This window comes from Abrus precatorius, unplaced genomic scaffold, assembly GCF_003935025.1.
Source record: "Abrus precatorius isolate BTA unplaced genomic scaffold, Abrus_2018 Scaffold10, whole genome shotgun sequence".
NCBI classification, from domain to species: Eukaryota; Viridiplantae; Streptophyta; class Magnoliopsida; order Fabales; family Fabaceae; genus Abrus; species Abrus precatorius.
Genome location: NW_020874292.1, coordinates 12168796 through 12189511, shown reverse-complemented (window position 1 = coordinate 12189511; position 20716 = coordinate 12168796).

Genomic DNA, 20716 nt, shown 5'->3' with positions numbered 1-20716 from the left:
AAAGATTTGTTGTTAACCTTCATCAAAATATGCAAAAAAAATTATGTAATCTAGGTTGCAAACCTAGGTCGTCTCCCATGAATCATTGGACGAGTGACCAAATATCAAACATATAGTGTGCAATGTATTAGAAAGTAAGTAAAAAGGGGGGGTTTTGTGATTTCATGTTCAATCAACTTAAGCAGAAAATTAAATTGCAAAGTTCAATCGATAAAATGTAGTAACCCCTAGTTCATTCATATAAACTCTATCCCTATTCCTCTCAAGATTTAATACTCTTCCTCTCCTCCCAGAATTAGGTTGATTTAACAAGCAAAAATTAACCTTATGTTTTCATATGAATTAAGCAATCCAATGAACTCCAATCTCTCATTCCTTGATTACACAATCTTGGAATTAAACAAGAATTAAGCAATTCAAATTTAGAATTTCCTTAAAACGAATTAGGGTTCTTTACGCAATGCTCCCCTCATTCAACCATTAATTCAATTCAAGAGTTTGGGAGGAAGAAATTCATGGAAGAAAAAGATTTATATTAACATTCAAAACCTAGGAATTCAAGAATCTATATAAACTCACTGGAGATTACAAGAAAGTTTAACCCTCCATAAGGATGGGTCTCACAATTACAAAATGAAAGTAAAGAGAAATCAATAACATCAAGATGAAAATCAAAGAAAAGTGAAGAAATGGAATTCAAACCCTAGGTTCGACCCTTGGTTGTCACCCAAGGTCGACCTAGACTTTCCAAGAGTATCCTAAAAACCCTAGAAAATCTGAAGGAAAAAGGTCTGCAAAAGTTCTTTTAACCCTAAATGGTAAAAATTCATATATAGAAAAGTTGACGCCTTCAGAGTAGTTACTCTCGTTCACGACAGTGAATACTCTCGAGCATAGTAATTACTATCGTTTACAAGAGTAAACACGCGCGAGCATAGTGATTACTATCGTTCATAAAAGTAAACACGCACAGGGTCTTGAACTCTAGGGCTCTCTGGAGTGTTTACTATCATTTTTGAGAGTAAACACGCACAGGTCTGGGTGCTTCCTTTGGCTCTGGAGTGATCACTATTGCTTCTGAAAGTGGTTACTCTGGCCTGCCCTCTGGATCTAGCTTGCTGTAGTGTCCACTATTACTTTTAAAAGTGGTCACTTTCAACTCAAAATTTCTCAAAGGCTAAAAATCTATGTAATGACTCTAGAAATTCCTGCACAATTATTGAAATGATCAAAATTGCAAATTATATCTATGTAAATCAATGTAAATTAACCAAAAATTAAGAAACCTATGAAATTTGACCAAAATGATGTTTTTATGTTATTTACAATTCGTAAATCTATTTTTTCTATTCAAGAACACTAAAAAGATAAGTAAAAATCTAATAAATTGTGGATTCATCAGTTATATATGTCGAGGATGTTAATATATGTAAAAATATTTAATTAATGTTTTAAACAGCTTAGTTTCATTATGTAATACGTACTGGAATGTTTAATTAATACTGCAAAATGCTTGGTTTTGCTTTGAATATATACATTGTTGTGTTATTAAGACTGGATGAATGTGTATGCATTGCTATATTGCTGAAGCTGAGATTAGATGTAACTTTGTTGTGTAATGTGATTTAACTGTGCTGCATCACATTCATTTTCATCATTCTAGAACTGAATAGAACATTGAGCTATTCTTGTCTAGATCCAAATGTAACATCCTTCTCTTCTTTAAATATTTAAATTACTAAAGAAACACTTTCCATATGCCCTAATCTTCCACAATGATTACACTTAGCAGGTGGTTGTGGGCAATCTTGTACTCTATGAGGTCCTTGGCATCTAAAACACCTAAACTTATTACAAGAGTTCTTAGAATTATTATTATCGCCACTATAAGGTGTCTTTTTCTTTGCCCATTGTTTAGTGGTATTTGAGTAAGACTCTTTCTGAAATTTAACAAACTTATTTTCTTGTTTGAATAACTCTTTGGTTTTATCATTTACTAACTCCTCTTCCAGCTATCTTCCAACATTATACACTTGCTTACTAATGTTGGTAGATCCGTTAGCTGAAAGATACTGACTATTTTGCGAAGGTAACTCCTTAGTCCATTCTCAAATTGTTTACACCAATCTCTGTCATCATTCTCTTGCTAAAAATAAATCCAATATTTCATCAGTTCATGAAATTTAATGGCATACTCTTTGACTAACATCTTTCCCTGCTTTAATCTAAGAAATTCCCTTTCCTCTTGTTTCTTCAAATCTCCTAGAAAATGGTTCTCCAAGAAACTTGTCTTAAATGTATCCTAAGTGATGAATCCACTTTCTTTTGGCAAAGTGTCGCTTGTGATCTTCACCAATTTTTTGCCTTTCCAATTAGCATAAACGTAGCATAGTCCATTTCATGTTCTTCTCTACAATCCATTGTACTAAAGATTCATTCTATGTCTGCAATCCATTTCCAGGCTCCTTCCAGGTCGAACTCTCCTTAAAACTTAGGAGGACGATGCCCCATGAATGTCGGTAATCAGTAACTTTTAGCTACTTTTGCATTCTGATCATACACTAAAGGTTCTGACACTTGAGCAACATTCGTTGTAGTCTTAGTGTTGGCTTTAACTGATCTATCTCTACTTGTCATTTTGTAATCTAGATAAACATATCATATGTATGTTAGCAAGCCTATTGTTCACATACGTATACATACACACATTCAAATCAAACATTTCACATAAATACCCATTTGGAGTACCAAACAGGTCACACTAACAACAATAATTTCATGTTATTATCTTACCAAATACTAATATAAATAACACTTAATACAACGAACTAGTCCTATACCCCAGGCTTGTTAGGACGAACTGCTCCGATACCATTTTGTAACATTCTTCTCTTCTTTAAATAATTTTCTTTAAATATTTACATTATAAAAAATATAAATAAGAAATTTTGTAAGAAATTGTATAGGTTTAAATAAATGATACAACATGAGAATACAAATTAATAAAATGTGTTAATTTACAAAATCTCTCAATAAAATCTTCCACTTTCAAGGAATAATATACATAAATAGACTTATACATCTATCATATTAAAATTATTATATCTGAGTAGTTCTATTCCCACAATCCTTGACGAGTATGACCCTAGAACGAATCATCTATCTCCATTTCTTCTCTTTCATTACCTGAAACATTTTAGTAAGGGTGAGTATTTCCCCGTTCCATTAAATCTATTTTATTAAGAATTATCATAAAAGCAACTAAAGTTATTGTCTAATACTCTATTCTAATTCACTATCAATATTGCACAATTCATATTGACACTCATCCCATCCAAGTACATACAATAATACAACTATCAATCAAAGCATATAAAATACTTCATTCATTAAACACACATTTCTATGTTGACATGCATGTTATTATATATATATATATATATATATATATATATATATATCATATCGTCTCAATTCATATGTCATGATACATGTGTCACAGTCACACTCGTCGATGTACTACAACCTATATCATAACAACATAAATCGATCCGTTATAATATATATATTATAATCATACAGATTCTATACCATTACACATATATAACATTTTCATAACAATTGCCCCTGGGATCCCTTGAGGACTTCCTAGCATAGATAGCTACTGGTTGGCCGCAAAATCATGGATACACGTGTGCCACCTCGGCTTCTTTTAGCAAAGGTATAGTCAGGAGCTTCGTCAAGAAATGAGGGTGTGACCTGTGAATGTATTTTTTTTTCAATAAATTATTGTGCACCCTTTTATCGTTAGCATTCACCATCCTCATTTCCCCCAAATTTCCCAAATCTTCTCCAGACTCTATACCCCAGTGTATCGTTGTACTATCTAAATTATTCTCTTTCTCAGCATTCTCATTTCCATATTCTTTGTATCAATTAGCATGTCATAATACGTGAATTACAATTTATATAAATTCATAGATCACAATAGATATTATAACACATTCTTCGATGTGCTATAATATGTATCGTAATTACCCTTTTCAAGTTATTTTCACCCACGCATCATAATCATGTATCTCATTCTTTCTCTATAATGCATCATGCTAGTATAACATAGAAAGTTATCATACAATATCACACCATGCAATCAGTACAATAGGACAATCTAACATAGAAACTACCATCAAAATTACACCATGCAATCAATATAGTATATCAATCATAGCACATAAACTATCACACAATATCACACCATACAATCAGTACAATATGCCGAAGGTCGAACACCTTCAAACTCAGTCCAACTCGTATAATTTCAATATGGTCTTCTAACCTAAAGTTTATTATTTTGTGTCTTTAATTAATTAACCCTTATACATACTAAATAACTTAGCCTTAAACTTTCTTAATGTTGTTCTAGCCCATAGTTTTCTCTAAGAATCCGATTTCATTTCAAAAAAACTCACCCTTATTTTATATCAAAAATACTCCTTTATCTTATGATATCATCAAAATTTATAGATCTTCACTAAGTGGGTTACTTAGATTTTTTGTAGAACCACTATATATATATATATATATATATATATAACTAAAGCTAGAAAATACTTCCCTTACCTGTAACAGTTCCTCAAAACTAGTTTTTTTAGAGGTCTACGGAGAGATTCCGTGATATCCACGGAGATATCTTCTGAAAGATAAGGTTTCCTAAGTATTTCAAGATAGATGTCCTAATATGAGAAGAGAACCGAAGAAAAGGAATAAATAGAGATCTGAACTTTGAGAACTTACTTAGATCTTATTGAAGTCTAGGTTTGAGCTCGGATCTGGAAGAGATTCAAAGTTTGAGAGAGTTCTTTCTAGAGATTGGAAACAGAGAAGACAGAGAAAATGAAGAGAGAAGGTCATTTGGTGAGAAATGAACGTGTTTTAGGCTGAGATTCCTTAAATATCCTTCTAAACTCGCTCGATCTCGCTTGAGCGATGAGATTCTCGCTTAAGCGAGCTCCCATCCTCGCCTGGGAGAGCCTTTCTCGCCTGAGCGAGACAACCAGATAACGAGACTACCCATTTTCTGATATTTTCGCTTGAGTAAGAATACTTTCGCTTGAGTGAGCTCAATCTCGCCTAGAGCCTAAGCAAGATCCCTTTCTCGCCATAGCGAGAGGACAATTGGGCCAACTTTATCTCATTCTTGCTTGAGCGAGGGGTTCCAAAATGTTCTATTTTAGGAAATCTTGCGTCGCTTGGGCGAGATCTATCTCGCTTAAGCGAGATTTCCTTTATCCAAATTTTTATTTTTCCTATCCAAGAGTAACAAAATTGAGGGTGTTACATGATAAATTTACATTTTACCATAATTTTTAGTATAATTTTGTTAATAAATAAGTAGTAAAGTGCTAAGTAAACTTGAAAATATCATAAAAATTGCATTAATATACATAATTATATAAATAGTTTTGATTTTTAGATTTTTAGTCCAATTTTGAACAATTTGACTTAAAAATGATTTAATCCTTGTGCAGAAGCTTGAGCTGAGAATTTGAGTTGAAGATTAAAGTGAAGAAAGTAGAGGAATTGAGCTTAAAAGATGAAGAATCAAGTGTTATATGTAGGGCGTAATCACTCTGAGTACATAGAGTGAACACTTTGAAGAAAAAAAAATTCATGAAGATTAAGAGTAGCTACTTCAAGTGTTCAAAGTAACTACGCAGTGCGCGTAGCCACTGCAAGTGTTCAGAGTAGCTACGCCCAAGGCTAATTCAGAACTGCACAGTGCGCGTAGCTACTTCAAGTGATCAGAGTAGCTAAGCAATTGAGCGTATAGCTACTTTAAGTGCCCAGAGTAGCTATGCAGTCAGCGCGTAGCCACTTCAAGTGCTCAGAGTAGCTACGCGTGAGGATCCTCCAATAAAGAACACTTGCGTGTAAACACTTAAACGACTTTAAGTGTCTACGCAAAAGTAACAGAATTTTAAATATCACTTCTAAGTGTCAACTTTGGACGATTTGAGTTCTTAAATCAGTTTTAGAAGCTTCTAAAAGACCTTTGATGCTAGAATTCTCAGAGATTAATGTGTAGAAAGGGAAAAAAAAGTGGGAAAAACCTTATAAATAGAAGTTAGAGGTTCAAAAAATCAGACTTGGTTCATTTTTGTTAGTTTTCACTTTGTAACTATTTTAACTTCCAAGGGAACTCAGAAAGAGAGATTGGGAGCGACTTTCAAGCTTTATTTCTAGAGGAATCAGTGTGAAGATTGGGTATTGGAAGATGTTCTTCTGCTCCTTGTCTTTTTCTTCTCTTACTTCTCCTTCTTCCATTGTAATGTTGTTCTAAACCTTTTTGGTTAGGGATCTATGGATCCAGATTTGATGTTGTGATGTAATTGTGGATTGAATCTTGAGATTTTAATTGAATTGAGTATGTGATTCTGTTCTTAATGCAGTTGTGAACTAATCCTTCATTCAATTGAATTTAGAAGAATTTTCATCAATGGAAATTGAGTTTATTTCTCAGATCTGAATCATATGCCTAAGTTATTGAGATCTTAGGAATAAGTATCATAATCTAGTAATCCTATAATTTCCAGAACTTAATACAATATTTGATTGAATTTCACCTAAGGAATTAGGGAGGTTTAATTAGGTATTAGGATCAATGAGGCAAGGAATTGTCCTTTGGTTAAGGAAGTGAAATTGATTATCAATCAATTAAAATTCTCAAGAGTTTAGAACATGATTACATTGCAATTGAAAATCTGGTGAAGTGATTCCTAACTATTTTCCATATAGCATTCTTGATACAAAATTTGTATTTTGTTTTTACAGCAAGTTTATTACCTTTTATTGTTTTTATTTCTTACTTTTACATGTTACAAATCAACTAATTGTTAAATTGTGAATTGTTAATTGAAATAAGATCCTTGTGGACGATACTTGGGGCTCATTGAATTCCAAATTTTATTACTTGTTACAACTACCTAGTACACTTGCTAGTTAGTATCTCTATCAAATTCAAAGTAACATTACACCAAATACTGGAATGAGTCACTCCTAGACCGGAACAGTTCCTCTGTATTACTTAGGCTATGAAACCAGATGGAAACTGAATCGCTACATTTGCATTAAATAGGCTAGGAATGGGCTGAAATGCTGCATAATTTGATTGAAGTTATTGCACTGATTGCAGTGAATTATATAAATTGTACTAATGTTTTAATATTTTTATATTATATAATTATTATTCTTATTTATATAAGCTCACCCTTGTGCTTGTTTGTGTTGTTGTGTGTGTGTGTTGCAATGATCGTACAATGGTACGTGAGCATAAGTGACAGGTGGAGTGTTCAATTTACCTGCTAGGGAGTCTAGCTAAAGTGTAGTCTGGGTTGAAGATTTTGGGGATATGTAGTTTAATTTAGTAGTTTAGGTGTTAGTGTGAACCTAAGCCACTTGTTTACAAATCTAAGGTTTTTATGTAATTATTATGCAGAGATTTTGTATTATGAGTTCCATTTGGAGCCATTGTTGTAATTATATACATACTCTTATGTTATCTTTATGATGTGTAAAATATCTTTGTGGCTTTATTAATCTATTGATTGAAAATGTTAAGGTCAAATTTTCTTTAGAAAAATAGTTTATTTGTAATATATTTGTATTAACTCATAAATCAAACTGAATTGGGAGTAGTAATTCAGAATGTCATTAATCCTTATAAAAAAGGGTCGTGACACAAAATTTTTTACGGATGATGTTTTCTGAAAGACCAAGTTCTTTTTAAGTATTACAAAGTAGAGTAACTGTTCGTGGGAAAGTCTACCCATCCAAAAGTAATAAAAGAATTTTTAAAAAAAGAGTTCTCAAGTTATCGTCCCACTTAGATTATTTTCAAGTACCAAGAATATCTTGATTTGATTCTTTAAACGCAAAGGAAATGCGATAGATTAAAAATAAGACTTGATGTTAAAAATTAATTAAAGAGAACAATAATGCAAGGTATGAGAGAAATCGAATGAGATGGGCCTATGACTTATGGTTTCACATATTACAGTTCTTTATGTTCTAATTATTTTAACTCTGGTATTAGTATCTGAATATTTGCCAACCACTCATACGAGTTCTATTAACACTCAATAATCATGCAATGTTAATCACTACTAGAAACACGTTATTTATAGATAGAAATTGCAAACGAATTTTATCTGTCTATATTACAGACGGATTATCAAAAAAATTTATTATTTATTTATTTATTTTTGGAGAAATCCATTTGTAAATCTGTCTGTAATATATACAGATAAAACCTGTCTGTGATTTATGTCTGTATTTAGCCTACCATTTAGCGTGAAGCATTATAGACAAAAATTACAGACGAAAATATCCGTTTGTAATTTGAAAATTAGAGGAAAATTTGGAATGAGAGTTACAGACAAAAAATTTGTTTGTAAATGTAACCATTTCTTACCGACTTTTCAACTGACAATTATAGATAGGAATATTCCAAAACTGTTAAGAAAATATAATTTAGAAATTTTAAATTTACAAATAGAACAAAGTAAAATTTTTATCTTAACAATTTATTTAATCCATGATACATACATATAAATTTGAAACATAAATAACTTTATCAATCAGTATGATAAATTTCTAACTAAAATAGAATGTAAACTATAATTTAAAATAACTAATTATCAATATTACAAACACTTTGATTTACTTGTTACAAAAACATTCAATCAAGTATCACAAATTCCAAATGAATTAACCTTAAAAATATTTACATACTCTTGTCAATAAAAAATAGAACTTTATCAAAATTATTACAGTGCTCAATTAATCTAAACATTATCAACGCAACTATTCCTTACAATCTTACTGAGTGTATGATTTTAGATCGAATCACCCTTCCTTTACTCTTCAATTTTATTTCCTGGAAACATATTTCGTAAGGGTGAGTATTCCCGTCCCACCATATCCTTTATTTTATAAATAAATTATGCTACACAGAAATATTATTTAATGCAATATGCTAACTCATATATTACATTAATGAATTTTACATTAGATCAAACATAATAACAATCATATAACCAATACTTTCAAACATACATTAGACTCATATCATTTCATATATTCTTACATTAAGCAGTATGCCATAATAAGTGTGTTATAACCATATTAATCAATGCATTACAATATATGCATTATAATTACACTTGTCGGTGTATTATAATATATATTATAATCACACTAATCAATCTGTTATGACTCACCTATTACAATAACACATCTCACAATTCCACAGTCATTGCCTCTCGGATCTCTTGAAGTTTTACATAAGTATAGATAGTCGTCGGGTAGCCCAAACAACACCGATACAACAGTGTTCCCTTAGCCCCTTTCAACAAAAGGTATAGTCAGGAGTCTAGTCAGAAAATGGGTATGTGGCCTATGATGCTTTCACTTTCAACAAAGCAAATCATGTGCACGCACTTACGAATAACATTCACTACCCTAATTTTTCCCTTATTTCCTAAATCGTCTTTGGGCTTTATGCTCCTAGTGTATCTTTGTAACTATCTATGCATAGTCTTAACATTTTTTATGACATATATTTTATCAACACTTTAGCATTTCTCATGACACATTTTATCAGAACTTCTCTTTTTGCTTTAATAATATAAATAACTTTGATTTTACAGGCACACTCATTTACATAAGCTCTTTATTCATTAGTTTTCACTAATAAAACATTTTATCTTCCAAGGGCAATCAAACACTTTTCATAATATTATGAACTCACCAATTTCAATATATATGAACTATCAAACATGAATTCACACTCATTACAATACATCATTTTAATATTGATAAATCATCCACCTATTTTACATCATATAAGTGAATGAAATGTACCAAAGGTCGGACACCTTCGAACATAAACCACTTGTACAATTTAACATACATTGAAACTAAACCACAAATACATTGTTAGAGATCACACTCTTTCAGCCTTAATAAAAATTGTTTATCCTAAAGTTTAGCATTTCCAATTTTTATTCTTCAATACGTATATTATTCACATAGATGATAATCAATAGCCAAATTATAAAACTTCTTAAATCATTGTTTGTTCGTAGCTATTATTATAAAATTCTGTTTTAAATGATTCTTAAATCAAACCATAGTTTTTTTTGTGTCAAAAATTTATTTTTAACATTATACTTTCAAGAAAAATATTTCAGATATACTATTAAAAATGGGGTATTTTGGTTTTTCAAGCTGAAATATAATAATAGAACTTAAGGTTTTTGATCAACTTGCCTTATTTGGAAATAAGTCTCCGAGACTAAGTTCTCCTTGAGGTCCAAAAAATAGGTACAATACTTCTAATTGAAGATTTTGTCCAAAAAATTAAGATCTCCCTAAGTATTACAAAGTAGAAATCTCTTGAGGAAAAGGTTCAGGGTTCGAGAGAGTTTTCTCTTAGAGGGAAATATGAGAGAACAGAGAGAAATGAGAGGGAATGTTGTTTGGCAAATAATGAAATTTTTCAACGTGAAATTCTTTAAATACTTTTCTAAACTCACGCATTCTCGCTTAAGCAAGCGGGCTCTCACTTGAGCGAGATCATTCTCGCTTAAGCAAGCGGGCTCTCACTTGAGCGAGATCATTCTCGCTTGAATGAGTTCCTTCTCACTTAAGCAAGAAACTTAGCCAATAATTTTTTAGCCTTTTTCTTATATTCTTGCCTAAGTGAGAATGAGTCCAAAGAGTTTTTCAAATTTTCTTGCAAATCTGCCTGAATAAGACCCTTCTCACCTAAGGAAGGGGATAGTTGGGGAGATATTATCCTTTATCACCTGAGCGAGACTCATCTCGCTTGAGCAAGAGTGCCCCAAAATACCTGGTCTAGAAAAAACTAATCTCGCTTAAGCGAAAGGCCCTACACCAAACTCTTCTTTTTAAAATAAAAAAAAATAAGGTTAATGAAATTGAGGATGTTACACAACTTTTGTCAAGTTATGCGTAGTTTTAACTCTCAAAAGTGGATTGATGTCATAAAGAAAGAGATGAAGTCTATGCAAGACAATAATGTTTAGGATTTCATTGAATTACAGAAAGGTGTGGAATCTATTGGTTGTAAATAGATATTTAAAATAAAGAAAGATTCAAAAGGTAATATTGAAAGATATGAAGCTCACTTAGTTACTAAAAGTTTCACTCAAAATGAAGGCATTGATTACAAAGAAACATTTTCTTCAATTTCCTCAAAGGATTCTTTTAGAATAATAATGATGCTGATAGCTCATTATGATTTAGAGCTCCATCAAATGGATGTTAAGACTTTATTTCTCAATAGTGACATTAGAGAAATGATTTCTATGATGCAACTAGAAAATTATGTGTCCAGTGACTCAAAGTCTATGGTATGCAAAAACTAAACAAATTCATCTATGGTCTCAAACAAGCTTCTCGTCAATGGTATCACAAGTTTCATCAAATTATCATCTTCTACAGTTTTGAGGTAAATATAGTTGATGATTTTGTCTATCATAAGTTCAGTGGGAGTAAATACATATTCTTAGTATTATATGTTAATGGTATACTACTTGTTAGTAGCAATATATAACTATTGCATGAAACCAAGGGATTTCTAACAAAGAATTTTGAAATGAAAGATCTTGGCGAAACCTCTTTTGTATTAGGTATTAAGATACTAAGAATCATCCTTATGGCATCCTAAGGTTATCACAAGAGAGTTATATCGATGAGATTTTAGTTTGGCATGAAAGATAGTAAGTTAAGAGATACCTTTATAGCTAAATGAGACAAATTTAGTCTGATACAATATTCAAAAAATGACCTTGAAAGAAACTAGATGTAAGTATTCCCTATTCATCAACCGTATAAAGTCTGATGTACGCTCAAGTTTGTACTGGTGCAAGTGTAGCATTTGTGGTGGCTGTCTTCGCTAGATACATAAGTAATCTTAGGATGTAGTATTGGAAGGCAGTAAAGTGTGTTATATATTATTTGAAGAGAATAAACGAGTACATGCTCATCTAGCAGAAGTCTAACAGTTTAGGGATCATGGGGTACTCGGACTCTAATTTTACTAAATGTCAAGACAGCAAACTGATGATCGTTCAGATTACATAAAGATTTGTCGCCAATCCTCATCAAAGTATGCAGAAATTTTTGTGTAGTTTAGGATGCAAGTGTAGGTTGTCTCCAATGACTTTGGTTGAAAATGTGCATTAAACATGTTACAGACATTCACTTTGAAAGCAAGTAAAGGGGGGGTTGTATGATTCTAGATTCAATAAAGGGAGCAAGAAACAAAATGGTAAAAGTCAATCAATTAGACGTAGTAATCCTTAGTTCATTCACATGATTCTATCCCTATTCCTCTCAACATTTAACACTCTTCCTCTTCCTTTGAATTAGATTAATTCAGCAAGCGAGAATCAACCTTAAAATGTAGCACCTTAATTTGATTTCCAAATAATAAATTTTGCAAAAAAATAAGGATATTAAAATTTTTTATTTAAATAAAATTCTCATCACATGGTTTCACAAATATTTCAAAATGAAGAAAAGAGTTACAAGTTTATATCAATTAACTGCTACAGGACCGTTTCAAATACAACATTTTCAAAATAATATCCTAAGCCCTATAGCAGTTCCATCCAACCCTTCACTGAGTCCAATGCTAATCGTCTTGATTACCTAAAAAATGAATGTAAGTGTGAGTACTCTACACTACCAAACACACAAATAAGCATTACATATTTTCACCATGGATGGTCGCCGGTTACCCTCGCCTGACAGATACCACGTGGGCAGTCACAGGTTACTCAACAAAGGTAGTGGTCAAAGATCTAGTCAGGAAGAGAGTGTGTGGCCCGTGGTGCACCCGTTCCTACAGTCAGTGTCAGCACCACTCCCTCTTCCCTAAGGTATTTCTATTGTCCTCATCTTTCACACCCCCAATGTATCACTGAAACATTCACAACACGTTACACCGGCGTTAAGGATGCCCCATTCACACAAATCGCAATATTCATTCTCAGTATAAGGCATAAAGCCACAATAATGGATAATACACAACACTAGGCCTTTATTCGTTTTACAGTACATGGCACAAAGCCTATATTTATTCATATTACACAGTCCTTGGGCCCACACTTGTTCGCAATAATCGTTCTCAATACACGGCATAAGTGCCCACATGCATTTACTACATAATTCATTTCAACCACACACACAATATTCACCATTATACAAGGCTCTCGGCCTTCACTTATTCACATTACGCGGCACATACATTGCCTTTATTTACTCATAATATTTTCAACATAGTTCACATTTACATTCCTCATTCATCAAGTATTAGCATACTCACACCACACAATCACCCATCACGGGTTTCCACATGCTATCACACCTCACAACACAAAGCAATTTCCATCAAATACATATTTCCTACCCTCTATCTCAACCACATTGCAATATTCATCAAAATACACGACAATCAAACCCAAAGAGATAAGGTAGAGTCCCCTTTACCTTGGATTGAAGACGCACACTTGAATTCAACCACGGAAGTGCTCTCTACACAAATTTCAGCCTAAATGCATGGAAGAACTCTATGAGAATCCAAGGAAACCGAGAAACAGAGAAAGGGGATGAAAAATAAAAACCTTAACCATTAAAACTCACCTCCAAGCGTTCTCCACACGGATTCAAACTTCAATATTTCTCTTGAATGGCTTTGGAGGCAATTTAATCGGTAGAATAGGGTTTTGGGTCGAGAGAATCGAAGAGATTTTGAAGGAAAAGTGAGAAATAACCTTTCTCAAACCCTCGCTATAGCAAAAAACTCAGACAAAACTGCACTCTGGTTTCTGCAGAATCTCGCTACAGCGAGATTGCACCCAAAAATGTACCACAAACTGTGGCTTTGTCGATACAGCTAGACACTCTCGCTACAACGAGAATACTCTCGCTATAGTGAGAATGCCCCAGTATTACACCTTTGACCTATTTTTCAATCCAATTATATACAAACACATTATACGCATCCATATGCATTTATACACACCAGCATTCAGTGTTCATCACGTACTCAAGTGCAAGCTCCAATATTCATTCACATCATACATATATATATGTTTATATATATATATATATATATATATATATATATATATAAATACACAACGCAGAAAAGTCAACGCAAACACTTATATTAATAATAAAATATATTACAAAATTCGGCGCGTTACAATTCTCCCCTCCTTTAGGAAATTTCATCCCCGAAATTCAAAGCAACACATACATATTACACAAACAATTTTGAGTACAACTCTCTTATTCTATTCTCCATTTCCCATGTGGCATCTCTCTCATCACGTGAGCTCCATATCACCTTCACCAATGAAATCTCCTTGCCCCTCAACTGTTTCACGTTGTGATCCGCTATCATTAGCGGATACACCTTGTGAACACTAAAATTTTGATTTAATTTTTTTTTAAATAAAAATGAAAAAATAAAAAAATAAAAAATCTGAATTTTAATATTACAAAAAAAGAATGGAATCAAAAGGTTTAAAAAAAAAAAAACAAAAACAAAAATTTGTCTTAATAAAATAGGAAAATTTCAGAATTAATTTTTAAAAGGAAAATAGAATATGACAAATAATTAAATTCTTGAACCAATGTTACTTTATACATAAAAAAGGAAAAATTCAGAATTTTGGGCCTTTTGGTGAAAACCCTAACAATAAAAGGAAAAAAGGACCATGGAGCAGGGGGAGACATCAGAGGAGGCTAAAAAATTTTTGAGAGGAGGCATTCTAAAACGGGGAAAGAAAAAGAGAAAAGAGAGAGAAAGAAAGGTTAGTGGAAAGGAGGAAGAACAAGAGGCAAGCAAAAATTTTCAAGAACATCAAGTAAGCTTCATCATACATTTTACACATTTTTCTTCTTCATACATATTTATATTTTGAATAAACGTTTCCTATATCAAATCAATCTCAAATGATAAAAAAATATTTTAAACCACCATTTCAAATATCCATGTCTCACCACCTCTCCACCCATTCCTCCATCTATCATCATCCACAAACACAAAACTCACTATAAAAAAAACTCTTTCCCTACCTTGTCTCATTCATCTTCTTTTTGCTCTCAATAACCTTCACCACTCAAAACCATGACCTCCATTAACCTCACCTCCACCCTTTCATAACCTTTTTTTTTGTTTTTCTTGGAGAAAAGCACACCCCTAACCCTAAAGTCCTTCCCTCTCAAATCTGAAAATTTAAAATTTTAGACCATTTTATCCTTTTTTTATTTTTTATTATTTTTTTGTCGAAATTTATTTATTTATTTTATTTTTATCATTATTTAGTTCAACATATAATTTATTGTTTTAGTTTTATTTATTTATTCATCATCATTATTATTTGTTATTATGATAATTATTAATTTATTTAATGAATGAGTTTTTATTATTTTTTTTATTTTTTTTATGTTAACTTTGTTTAAATTATTTTATTTTATTTTATTTATTTAAAATCTCTTGATACCGTTTACTTTACAATATCATATCTGAGTTGATTTTTTTTAAATTATTTCCTTTTTTATATTTCATTATTTATATATTCTTTTTTAGGATCGTTATCTTTTATTTTATTTATTATATATTTGTATCATATTAATGCGATTTAATTTTATATTGTGAATACTAAATTACTTATTTTTTTATAATTAATTAATAAATAATAATATAATTGTATCAATTTATAATACTAACGTATAGCTTCTCTATCGTCATGTATTATAAATTGATAAAGTCTATGTGTACCTACGTTACCAAGACTTTATGCAATATTAACTTATCACATATTGTCATTAATTAATTAGTTAATCACTTTAATAATAATTCAAGATGTATTTCTCTTCTAAATACTAATTTACAAATCAATCAACTAATTTAAATCTAAATTATTTTATTAAGAAATAATTTATAATGCTAATGTGTAGCGACTCTACCTTTATGCGTTATAAATTGTCAAAATCTATGTGTACCAACGTTACCTTAGGTTTTATATAATATAAATCTATCAAATAAAATTTTTAATGTTTTTTTATTAAATGAGTATCTTCTTTAATCAATTCAAATAAATTTTTTTTTTATTTTCTTAAGTCATGTTTCAAATTTTGATAAATTAAATTACTATAATTTATTCATTTTATAAATTTTTATAATATCGATGTGTAATTTACATTGCCTTCGATAGTCTAATAAATTATAAGAAGTTTATGTATAGCTTACGCTATCTTAAATTTCTTTCAGTATTAATCATAATCAAAATTAAAATTCAAATACTTCATTTACGAATAAAATATTTCTTAATGATTTGCAGTATAGTTATGTGATCTTCCTTCACTTTCTGTATTGTTTTCTCGTAGGGTACATGTATAACTGCATTATCTTGTATCCTAAACATTATAATTTTTACGAAAAATGATTTTAATTCTAAAATAAATTTTTCTTTTACTAAACTTAATTATAATCAACTAATTTCATAATTTTTAGATAGAACTACGTGGCTTTGAGTTCCCCATTGCATCCGGGGATACGTAGGAGCAGAAACCGTACCCGTCAAGTCAAAATATTTTTTAAATAACCCAAATAATATTTCAATAAATAATATTTCTTCTTCTAAAATAAAATAATTAATGTTTAGGGGTTAAATAAATATTTTTCAAAATTAGAATAATTTTGTACAATTAATTTTAGGTAACCATTTTTTAAACGGACGTTGTAGGGTGCTAATACCTTCCCTACACGTAAATGACTCCCGAACTCATTTTTTTGGTTTCAAAGATCGTATTATATTTAAGTTTTTCCAAGGTTTTTTCTTAAAAATAAACTTTGGTGGCGACTCCTCTAATATTTTGGAACAAGTTTGTCATCCGCCGTACCGTTGCGATCGCCCGGTTGCGACACACCTCATAAGATAAGTCTTCTCTCACTTGGACCAAGTCAAGATCAATCACATGGAAAGGATCCGGCACATATTTCCTGGGTTGTGACACATGGAACACCGAATGTAGATTCGAAAGATTCAGAGGAAACGCTATTTGGTGCTACAAGGGCATTTCTACTCAACACTTCAAATGGCCCAATGAACTTAAGAGATAGCTTCCAAGATTTCAAAACTCTCCCAACTTCGGTCACAGGTGAGACCTAGGTTGGGTCCTTGGCTGTCACCCAAGGCTAACCTAAGCTCTGCAAGTGTTCCTAAAATGAAAAATCTAAAAGTGTAAAAAGCTCTCTAACCCTAATTTCCAAAAATCTATTTATAATGAAGTGGTCGTCGCCCATAGTAGCTACTATAGAAACAATAGTAGCTATGCACAGCCTCCTAATCCTGTCATTCTTTTTTGGAGTTGTCACTATGACAGGTGATAATGGTTAAGCGCAGTGCGCGTAGCTACTATGGATTTGAGAGTGGCTATGCGCAGCGTTGTACCAGTTTGGCCCTTGCTGTAGTTATCACTATGGATTTGAAAGTAGCTACGCACAAGCCTAGTGCAATTTGGGGTCTCTGTAGTGTCCACTATCACTTTTGAAAGTGGTCACTTTACTTTACCCTCTAGATCTAGCTTGTTGTAGTGTCCACTATCACTTTTGAAAGTGGCCACTTTCAACTCAAATTTTCTTAAAGGCTAAAAGTCGATGGAATATGTCTAGAAATTCTTGCACAATTATTCAAATGATCAAAATTGTAAATTATATCTATGTAAATCAATGTGAATTAACCAAAAATTAAGAAATTGATAATTGACCTAAATGAAATTTTCATCTTATTTACACATTCTAAGTTTGCTTTTTCTATTAAAGAACACTAAAAATACTAGTAAAAATTCAATAAAATATGGATTCAACACAAACGTTCCAAGTTTGGATACATATTTATGTTGGTTAGAGGAGCTATCTCTTGGAAGCCTGCTAAACAATTGATATGAAGTTTCTAGTCTATTAAACAACAATATTGAAAGGTCATTAAGAATCTATTATGACAATAACTTAGCAGTTCTTGATTCCAATAACAATAAGAGTACAACCAAGTAAAAATCCATTGATATCAAGTTCCTAGTTATTGAGGAAAGAGTTAAGAATTAGCAAATTAGTATAGCAAATATAGGGACTGACTTTATGCTAGTTGATCCACTTACTATAGGATTACTACCTAAAGTTTTTCATGAGTGCATTGCTCTTATGGGTGTTACTTTTTATTATTCCTTAGTTTGAGTAAGAGTCCCATTTATATTCTATATACTTTTGCTTCATACATAATAAATTAAATGTTTGTGTTTCTATTCTGAATTTGTTTTATGCAATAAGTATATTACAATAATGTTGAATTGATCTCTATAAAGATTTTGGACCAGTTAGAAATAGACATGATTAAAATCACATTACATGTAATTTTCATGTCACTTATCCATATTTGATCTATGTCATTGAAGTACATGTGGCTGTAATGATCATTCATTCGATGAAAGTTGATGTGGTTCCTTATTCTTGTATAAGATGGACCAGATTGTTTAAGAAGAATCTAAAAGTAAATAACGTATAGTTGCGCACCTAAATTTTTTAGGATATAAAGGTCAAAATAAATATACTGTAAAAGTGAGAGATTGTTATAAATTTTATATTTCTAATAAAACAAGGTGCGATACAAATTATTTATAACATTTATATAAGTTATTTACCTTTTTTTATGAACTTAATATAAGTTACATAATTTTAGTAAGTACTTTAGACTACTAATAAAAACTAATACGAGCTTAATGAGTGAAAATCGAGTTTAGACCCATTAATGGGCCTAGAAGAAAATCAAAACTAGAATCAAATACTATGATTCTAAACTTTTCTTGAACCTTACAAGAAAAATAAAGTCAAAATTAAACACTATGATTCTAAACTTTTCTTGAACCCTACAAGAAAAATTTTAACCAAGAATCAAACACTATGATTTTCAAACCTATGATTCTCAAACCTATGGAAAAATCATTTCCATATTAGTTATGAACAAAAATGAAAGAAAAAAAGATAAGGATTGATTACACCTTCGTTTGTACAAAAATTCTTCATTTTTTTCCATAAAACCAATTGGATGACACTAGATCTTGATGATGAACAATCACATTCTCTGAAATAGCAATAACCCTCTGATTCTCTCTTAAACGTGTATTTTGTAAAAATTCTACAAAGTGAAAATAGTACACCTTAAGTTAGAAAAGATAAGCTATTTAAAACTAACAAAATGAACCTACTTTAATCTATTATTAAACTTTGGTAACCAATTAAAGTGTTTAATATAGCTTGTATATCGCCCAGAAATATCACGTAACTGATTAAATGTTATTATAATCAATTGTTCCTGAAAGTATGGATTTTATTCAAATGAATTTTTAATGTGTATAATCGATTACAAAATCATGGTAATCAATTAAACTAGAGAGACATAGTTTTGTTAAAATACTGTTGTAATTAATTACAAAGCACATGTATTCAATTAACTCAATACTTTCACAAAACAATTCTATTTGAACAAAATCTAAGTATTAGTCTAAACCATGTTATTCAACTCCAAATACCTTGTAATTGATTGCATGAGTTAGATTTACAATAATATAGCAAATATAGGGATTGACTTTATGTTAGTTGATCCACTTACTATAGGATTACTACCTAAATTTTTTCATGAGTGCATTGCTCTTACGGGTGTTATTTCTTATTATTCCTTAGTTTGAGTAAGAGTCTCATTTATATTCTATATGCTTTTGTTTCATACATATAAATTAAATGTTTGTGTTTCTATTCTGAATTTATTTTATGCAATAAGTATATTGCAATAATGTTAAATTGATCTCTATAAAGATTAAAGTTTGGACCAATGAGAAATAGACATGATTAAAATCACATTACATGTAATTTCCATGTCACTTATCCATATTTGATCTATGTCATTGAAATACATATGACTGCAATGATCATTGATTTGATGAATGATGCGGTGGTTCCTTAGTCTTGTATAAGATGAACTAGATTGTTTAAGGAGAATCTAAAAGTAAATAACGTATAGTTACGCACCTAAATTATTTGTGATATAAATGTCAAAATAATTATACAGCAAAAGTGGGAGATTGTTATAAATTTTATATTTCTAATAAAATAAGGTGGGATACAAAGTATTTATAACATTTATATAAGTTATTTACCTTTTTTATGAACTTAATATAAGTTATCTAATTTTAGTAAGTATTTTATACTACTAATAAAAAATAATATGGGCTTAATGAGTGAAAATTGGGTTTAGGCCCATTAATGGATAATGGGAACCTTAATAGGTTTAAAATATAAAGAATTTTCTGTTATAGAAATGGTCAGAAATATATAAAGGTAATGCTTTTTAAAATAATTCTATTCTTTAAATAAAAATTGTATCCTTATCAATTTAAGATAGATGTCAAAATAAAACATAACATGAAAGAGAAATGAGCGCAAAAATTTATACTAGTTTGGCAAACCCCAACCTATATTTAGTGTTAATTTGACAACACTAGTCAAACTCTTTTTACCCAGAAACACTATATGTTACAAATACTATGTACAAGCAATTTT